Below are 9,159 nucleotides of genomic sequence, written 5' to 3'. Positions count from 1 at the left end.
GGTTACTGCAAACTGCCTTTTTTGGTGTGGCCCTCTGAGGGGGAGGGGAGGAGGTGCACTCCCCAGGGGTCTTTGCGTGAGAGGGGGTGGTGAAGCCGCGTGGGAGACGCAGGGTCTGTTCCTTCCTGCCCGGCGGAGAAAGCACGTGGTCCTCCTGCAGTTTACTGTGTAAGATTTTCAGCCTGTAAACTCTCTAATATAATTCTACTAGCCTCATTTTGATATATTTAGTAAAGTTGGTTGTTCCTCCTCAGATTGGTGCCGCTGTTTTTTTGTTTGTTTTTTTTTCTTTTTCCCTCTTCCCTTTGTCTTCCCAGGTTGCGGCTCCGCGGCTTCTCTGCCGCTTTAGCCACCGGACCGCCCAGGGGCTGGCCTTTATCGCCGGCAATTTTTTTTCTTTCCTTCCTCTTTTCTCGTTTTTTTTCTTTCGGGCCTGTTCCCCTTGTCACGGACGCAGACCCTTAGATAATACCGTGACAACCCCTTGTTATTTTTCACATCCCTTGGCAAGTTCAGTTCCATCTGCGCCTTGGCTTTCCTGATCCCACCTCTGCATGCCAGGACAACATAGCGAATCACAGAACGGCCTGGGTTAAAAAGGACCACAACGATCATCAAGTTTCAACCCCCCTGCTGTGTGCAATGTTGCCAACCTCTAGACCAGGCTGCCCAGAGCCACGTCCAGCCCGGCCCTGAATGCCCCCAGGGATGGGGCATCCACAGCCTCCTTGGTATTCTTCCCAGGCCACATGTCTCTGCTTCCACTGTCTGTATATTTCCTTCTCTCTGAGTTTGACCAGCAGGACCTTGCTCAGCCATGATGGTTTCCTGCCTCTTCTGCTTGATCTCTTATGTTAGGGAATGGAGAGCTTTTGTGCTCCTTAAAGAACTGTCATCTCTGTTCTGTTTCTATCCCTAAAGGCAGTTTTCCAGGGGATACCATACAATAATTCCTTTAGCAAATGGAAGTTTGATCTCCTGAAGTTCGTGGTCCTGACTCTGCTCTTTGACAGGCCAATACTCCTCAAGATTACTAACTCAACCAAGGCATGGTTGCTACAGCCCAAACTGCTTCACTCTTAACCTCTTTAATGAGCTTATCTGCATTGGTGAGCACCAGGTCCAGTAACTCTTCATCACTGGTTGGAATGTCCAATACCTGGATCAAGAATTTATCCTCAATAAACTCCACAAGTCTTCTGGATTCCTTGCAGTCTGCTATATTGCTTTCCCAGCAAACATCCATGTGGTTGAAATCCCCCATCAGGATGAGAGCCTGCAACTGCGATGCCTCTTGTAGCTGAAGTAAGAAGGCCATGTCAACAGGCTCCCCTTAATCAGATGGCCCTAACCACCACATGTCCCTTATTGGTCTGGTCATTAACTTTAATCCACAAGCTCTCAATCTGATTGTGGCTGTTTATCAGACACAGCTCATTGCAGTCTATCCACTTCTCAATAAAGAGGGCAACTCCTCTACCCCTCCCGCCCTGCCTATCCTTTGTAAAAAGCTTGTAGGCCTCGATCGTAGTACTCCAGTTGCGTGATTCATCCCACCATGTTTCTGTGATAGCAACTAGGTCATAGTTTTCTAATTGCACCATGGTTTCCATCTCCTCCTCTGACTGCTAGTGCTGAAGGAAGTGACAGACCACAGTCCTGTAAGAAACAATTATTATGAACATCATTTTAACAGTAATTCAGGTTAGGTAAATAATAACAAGAAAAACACACATCAGTTAACATCATTTTGCACTGTATCTCTGTTTACTCATGTTCTGCATTTCTTTGACAAGAATTTCAATCTCTTGTAAGACTTAAGTGTTTATAATATCCCTTTTAAAAGCAACTCATAATTTTGAGAACCTCTGCTAATTAATTAAATAATTTGGATATCCAGCATGAGAATGTCAACAGAGATCAAGTAATAAATAAATACTGATCTGCAAATTCGCTTTTAAAAGGTCTCAAATCTCAATTCCAAATCAATAAGAAAACTTCAAAAGTAAAGTGATTCTTTTGGAGATGCTGGTATACTCTCAATTAAAAATGCTACTTTGTAGATTCTAAAGCTTTATTAAGCACTTCTTAGTGCTTATTGCACAACATATGCCTAACAGACCTGTTAGGTTTTTGGTCTTAAACCTATTTTCTTTACAGTTGCATACTACAAGAGTAGTGTAGAAATATGCACAGAATTATAAAAGTGCAAAGTCAAGGAACAACACAAAAATTACACCTTTCTGTAAGAAAAACAAGTGCTATACCTGTAAAGGATTAGGGTAGACACTTTAAATTATAGGAGAAAGTCTTATGGATATGAGATATTTAACAGCTTTTCTCACAAATAAGGTTCAATAGATCCCTTGTTGATTGCAGATATGTCATTAGTGAACATTTCTATCTTCTGCCAATTCAGAACAGCAATAACAAAATCAAATGATGGCTGAGTTTAGTATTTGCTGAAAAATTTTAATAGCTCCACAACAATGAAATATCTCTTGATGACAGAAGACTGGCATAGTGCTGTAACATCAGTACAAGTGACGTGATCCTAAATCCATCAAAGATAATAGGAATCTCTGTCCTTTTAGCAGCAATTAGTGAAGGTCCTTAACTGTGAATGAATGTGGCAACCAGACATGGGAAATACAGAAAGAGATCTTCAGATTCGGTATAGACAAAAAGGAAGAATTTCCCAGAAACACAACAGAAAAACTTTTTCTCTTTTTCTTTCTGTCTTTTTATTTTATTATTATTTTTTAATACAGTCACATGCTTCAGTCTGGAAAGTCATACCTAGAAAGACAACTAAAATACATACGTCATGTTTGACAATGCATACTTGGTATTTCATTCTGTCTGCTGCTTCCTGTTGTTCTGTTTTTGAAAATGACATCACCCCGAGGTTTAGCTAGAAAATTTCAAAACAAAAAAAAATTCTAAATAAATTGGTTCCAAATTTCAGCATAGCTACTCTTGCATATAACCAATCTCCACAACTCAGAAGAGTGTTGAATGTCTTTGCTGTGGCTCTAAGCAAAAATTCTTCTTAGCACTACAAAAAATAAGCTTATCTGAAAGCAATGCATGAGTATAAACTACTTTGTTTTACTTACAATTGAAGTTTTTTATTCAAGGTATTTGTTTTGTTTCTAAATTAAATCATCTTAAGGACTGAATCATCTTATAATAGTCTAAGGACTGAATCATCTTATAATAGTCTACACTGAGAATTTGCTATGATGAGAATGGATAAATTTAAAGCCACTTCAGAGAAAGACTGGGCCAGGTTTTCTAAGCTAGGCAACTTCTGTATTAATCCAAAGACCTGAGATATTTATTATAGGAATAATCTGTTGTCATTCCTAGACTCCATTTCCTAAAGAGCAGTAACTGTATACATAGCTACACTTAACTGTTGATTATTCAAAGGAACACAGTCTTAAACAATCAGAACAATTTTAGCCTCTATTCTCACCTTAGATAACAGCTTCTTCAGCACTCTGTGCCACTGAAATTGTACTCCTGGCATCAGATAAAATTTCTCAAAACGTGACAGCCTTCCCCATAATGATGATAGTAAAGGACTAGTAATGCTGGCAGAATTGAAACAGGGCAAGAATGGGGTAAGGCACCAATAGCTACATGGATAAATATATGCAGATATAAAAATATGTAATTGTATTAAAAATTCCCTAATAAAATATGGATCATACAATCATAGCCACTTTAATATGTGCGATCAAAATAAGAAATGCAATGGAATACTTTTTAAAACAATTCTTTAACTCTCAATTAGAGATAAGCAAAAAGTGAAAATAAGTCTAAACTCCACCAAGCAGTTTTGCTTTAATAATTTAACCAGAGGCCCAAAAGTGTCTTTGAATGAAGAAAGATGAATAATAGCCCTCAGATTTTTTTTCCAGAGAACTGAACAGACTACCAGCTCAAAAATCTGGAAATCATTAAACATATAAATAATCCTACCCTCCTTTGGGATGTTAAAACTACTAAAAACAATGAATAATAATCTGAACTACGTTATCTGCTGTCCCATGTTCTGGGATCTACTAGATATGGAAATAATAGACAATACAAAACCACAAAGTTCTTTGAGGAAATCTACATTTGGAATGAATTTGCTAAACTGAATTTTGCACTTTCAAAAGCAACAGCACTATCGTTTTCAGCCACATATTAAAACTGTAGAGAAAGATGAAGGCAGTATTTTACGTCTTCTGGGGACACTATTATTTCCATATTGGTGCAATACCTTTCATGACATACTGTAACACTATTTGCTATGATAATTGTGCACACTTTAATTTATGGTATTACAGGCATCTAAATAAAATACATCTCTTCACAGCAAAAATCAGAGCCCATAATTATGGTTCGTTCAATGCCACAGCTCAGTAAAGAATAGAGCCTTATAATACTCCAAGCAAATGGAAGCTGGTTTAAACTTTGTGTATAATTTAATTCCATTTTTATTAAAGAACAAAGACAAACAAAAGCATCAGAAAGCAGATCATCTTTGGACTACTTGCAATGGAAAATGCTGTTAACACTGAATTGAAATATAACAGAAACAGTTGAGCGCAGGAGTTACCCTTCATCAGGGCACATGATAGGAGCAGTTAAATTTCCTCATGTATGCAACTGTTGAAGCAATAGAGAGCCACAACCCAAAACAAAGGCTTCGAACATGGTTGGTCTGATGCTAAGCTGCGTGGGTGAAGAGATTTCACTGGGAGCTGGGCATTGCTGGAGTATGGTTATACATGCACTTAGAAGAGAAACAAACAGCCCAAGTATCACAAAAACAAGAAGAAAGTACCAAAGACAGCTTGGGGAAATCAGAGACATGCACGGGTTTAGTGTGACAACGAAAAGATCTACTTAAGTCACTGAAAGGTTGAAAACTTTCAAAAATTTTCTTTTCTGTTTCTTTTCAGGACTGAGCATAAATCACCAGAATAATAAAAGATATAGTCCCATGGACCTTGGAAATAAGAGTCAGCAGCGTTTGCCAGTGTAAGGAGAATAATTAATTATAAATTTTGATAATTTATTCCTTACTATTATGTTCAACTTTTATGAAATCAACCACCTGAAAGCATAATTGCTTAAACATTTATGTGACAGGTGTCAGACTCGGCAAGGCTAGATCTAAACTGTGCTTTTCCCTTTTCTACTTAGTGAGTGGAAATGGATAATTTTGAGCCCATCATGGCATATCAAGATTTCTAGCTTGCTTCCGTAGATGTGCATATGTGATCTGAAATCTTAGCAGAGCTCTGAATTGCATACAAATCAGTGGTTTTAGAGTAGCCATTGACAGGAGTATATCTTGCAAATTCAAGCAACTGGAAAATTTATGGCCAAGTTACATAAAGATCCTCCACCTTGAGTTGACCAAGATCCAATCTTAAACAGTCTTAAATCTCTCAATTGCCTAAACTTATCAGTAGCTGGTAAAAAAGTGAATTGCTTAGGAACTCTTAAATGATAATGCCACTTTTTTTCATGCATTTTAGTTCTGATAATGTCTACTAGACCTTGGAGATGACTGCAATAAGAATTTTTGGACAGAATGAGGATCATAATTTTTTAAGAGAAAAATACTTGGAATTCTACCTACATGCACAGATGAAATCAGCCGGTATCCTTCATCATCTATATGATGCTTGAAACTATTCCCCCACAAATAAAAAACAGTGACAAGCCTGTATTTACTTATTATGACAGATTATTTGTGATTAATGCAGTGAGAATGAAAGTTTCTTTTGCCTGAGGATTATTTTTTATATATATCCTTTTATATATATATCCTTTTATATATATATTTTTTTTATATATGAAAGATGTTATTTTACATATATTTTACATACAAAATAGCCACAAACCTCATCAGAAAAGACAATTCACTCCAAAGGCAGAGTTTATACATCACTTTGTTGTGGTATTTGTACCAGAATTTGGACCACCACGTCTTTCATTTTAAAATTACATAATCTTAGGTATAGAATTATTTTTACAATGGTCTGCCATGATTTCCATATTAACAAAAGGCAGACTTAAAAGTAGAGCATTTCATTCACCATAATCTTATCATTCTTGTTGTATGACATTGTAATAGCAATATCATTATTTCTATAGCAATCAAAGTTTTGAAATAGTTTGACAGACTGGTTGTGTTGGTAGATGTACAAATATATGACTATCTTAGTCCTTTCTGTGGGGATTCTATGGCAAGGACTATCTTGGATGGAAGATAGTCAAAGAGGTTGCTCAAGATACAGTATATTCTGATTTAGAGTCCTCCAATGCAGATTCTGAGTACAACTGAATGATGGTTTTCTTCTCTGAGGAAGACAGTATGAAGCACTCAATTCTCCTACAGCAATGTCTAGTTACTTGTTTCTACTTATTTCTGTAGAGCACTTTGTCATCTGCTCAGAAGCAGAGATGCAACTCTTCACACTGCAACATGAATAAGTGAAATGATCTTGCTCAAATAGATGGAGAGCATTAGACTGTTTAGTCTCTCAACAAGGAGCTATAGAGGGTGGTCTGCAATCACTACTGGCAGCACAGCAGCAAGGGCAACAAACTGTGGTGCTTGGTTTGCTGGGGTAGGAGCTTTATAAACAGGCTTTGCTGCCACAGGAATGCAATGTTAAATGTACATATACATATACATACAAATACATACGCGTATAAACAGGAAGAGCAGTTTTTGTACTAGTGTAACTACACCAGATCTCTCCATGACTTAACTTGAATTGACAAAAGCTGCCTTTTGTCAGCATGGCAGTGACCAGAGTAGAGGTTCTCCTTAAAAAAACTGTCAGCCACAATGTGTGAAATTTTTCTATTAAACAAAAATACTGCCTTCATATAACAGTGTCACAAGCTGACTTCTGTTTGCAGACTCTTGCTTTGACAGATATAAAGCTGTATTATTTGATGGCAGTGTGGATCCATATGGGGAATGGTCAACAAGGTTCAGATTTTAGTTAAGAAACTTGCATGTAGTGAGAAGTTGACTGGCATCTTTGTTGGCATATCATAACACTGAACAAACACTGAATGCATAGAGTGGATCTTTTTCTCACTCTTGATGTGATCTCATGTTAAAGACAAGGCTCTTTTGTAGAGCAGAGCTGCTGCCATATGTTGTGTTTGCTCCATGACAGCAGGTTCCCAGTTTCCTACAGAGTCCTTCCTGCATCACCTTGGCACAGGGCTGTGGTAGTCCCTCTCTTTTGGAAAGACAGCAGTCTCCACCAACACTCTCAATGACCACAAGCTTTGAAGCGGCCTACATTTTTATTAATATGTGTGCTTTCTCAACAGCAAAACTGACTGACTGCTTCTGTAACACCATTATTCCGGGAACCACACACAGCATGGAATTGGTAAAGCTGTGAATCCTGGAAGCTGAGGTGCTAGGCAGGAAGAAAGACAACGAGGAACACAAGAAGGACTGAGAAGGATGCCCTCCTCTATCCATGCTGTAAAGCAAACAAAAGCGATGACAGAGCCTTTATTTGAGATACAGGCGCTATAGAATAAGGTAACAAGGAAAGATGAATTAACTCACCCCTCCCAGCAACAGTTCGGAAAAAGGGGGAGCTCAGGAATGCAGCCTTCTCCGGTTCGAACTCCAGAGCGCGGGAGTGGGGAGAGGGGAAGGCGGAAGGCGAGGGCGGGGGCAAATCGCGCAGGCTCTGAGTGCATACGCGCTTTCGGAAGCACGGCCGGAGGTACCACCGGGAGGGGGGGAGGAAGGGTTGATGGGGGTTACCCCGCGCCGGTCATTCGGCTCGCCGACTCGTTCAGGCTGTGATCTCCAATTTCACTGCACATGCACTATAGTTAGCGATGGTCTCACTTCACTACTTAACAGGAAGAGCTTATTACAGATGTTATAAAAGAGAGAATTTATCTCCTGTATGAAGTGAAAATTCCTGGAACGTTACTAATGCTTGTGTTCTTTAAAAACTAAATATCCTATACCTGCCACGAAGGCCAAAGAGTTTCTCAGTACCTTTGTGACACAGAAGGTGATGTTTGTCTGTTTGTTGGCACATGTGCTGTTAGGTAAAACAAGATGAGAGGCATTCTCTGGCTTCAACACTAACTAGCATGACAAGACTCATATCTGCACTGCTAAGCTCTCCTAACCCCTAGGACAGAGTAGCCTCTTCAAAAGCAGCCCAGTACATCTCCTTCAGGTCACCAAGCAACCACAGAGCCTTACTGGGATTATCGTTTCAGGAAATAGCCCCAGTGGACATCTACCTTCCTGTCCCAGACATGAGAGAGAGTAGAGCTTTGTGTGCTGGTGCTTCAGATGGCCCAGGATTTGTCTGAGACAGTAACAACTACCTTGTATCACAGCTCTTACTTACAATTAGCAGTATCAAGCTCTTCAGGACAAAGTTTGTGCTTGTGAACTGTTTAGTTTAAAAGTATAAACACAGACTCATAATCTTCAGCATGCAAAGGGGCTGTGCAGGGTCAAGGGCAGATCAGACAAATATTTGGAAGATAAGTCTACTGAGAGCTTCTAAATAGCCAAACCACATCAGCTACAGAAAATCCTCTGAACTAAAACCAGCTAGAGATTAGGAGACCAGTCAGGAGGTATGCTCTTTTCTTATGGATTGACAGACCTGTGGTCCATAGCACTAAAGACATTTCCTTGCTCATAGAAGTCACAGAGGCACAGCAGTATTTAGCTCAGTTGTCCAGGACTTTATACTTATGCATAGATACATGATCATGGATCGGCTGTCTTTTTTTGTAAGAACTCTTCCTTCTCACTGAAGATATACCACAAAGTGACTAGAGAGTAATGCTGCCATTACAGCTTCAGCAGTGGTCTCAAAGGGAAACAAGCAGACAACTTTGTTGTCAGCTACAGCCAGGTGTACAAAATTTGAGCCTAATAGAGTTTTGTACAGGTTTATTATGTAAAGAGTTTATTATGTCAACATCAGCATGTTTCACTTGCTTGTAATAATAGCTTTCTTTTGTAATGTCCCTAATAAAATAACTTTAAATTGAAATGAAGAAAAAACAGAGAATTAAAGCTTTGGTAGCACTTAGGTAACACTAATATGAAAGTGGGAGGAGAGAGTGGAA

Source organism: Numida meleagris, unplaced genomic scaffold, assembly GCF_002078875.1.
Source record: "Numida meleagris isolate 19003 breed g44 Domestic line unplaced genomic scaffold, NumMel1.0 unplaced_Scaffold218, whole genome shotgun sequence".
In the NCBI taxonomy this organism is placed as follows: domain Eukaryota; kingdom Metazoa; phylum Chordata; class Aves; order Galliformes; family Numididae; genus Numida; species Numida meleagris.
The sequence above is the reverse complement of the archived record's forward strand: the minus strand, read 5'-3'. Positions refer to the sequence as shown.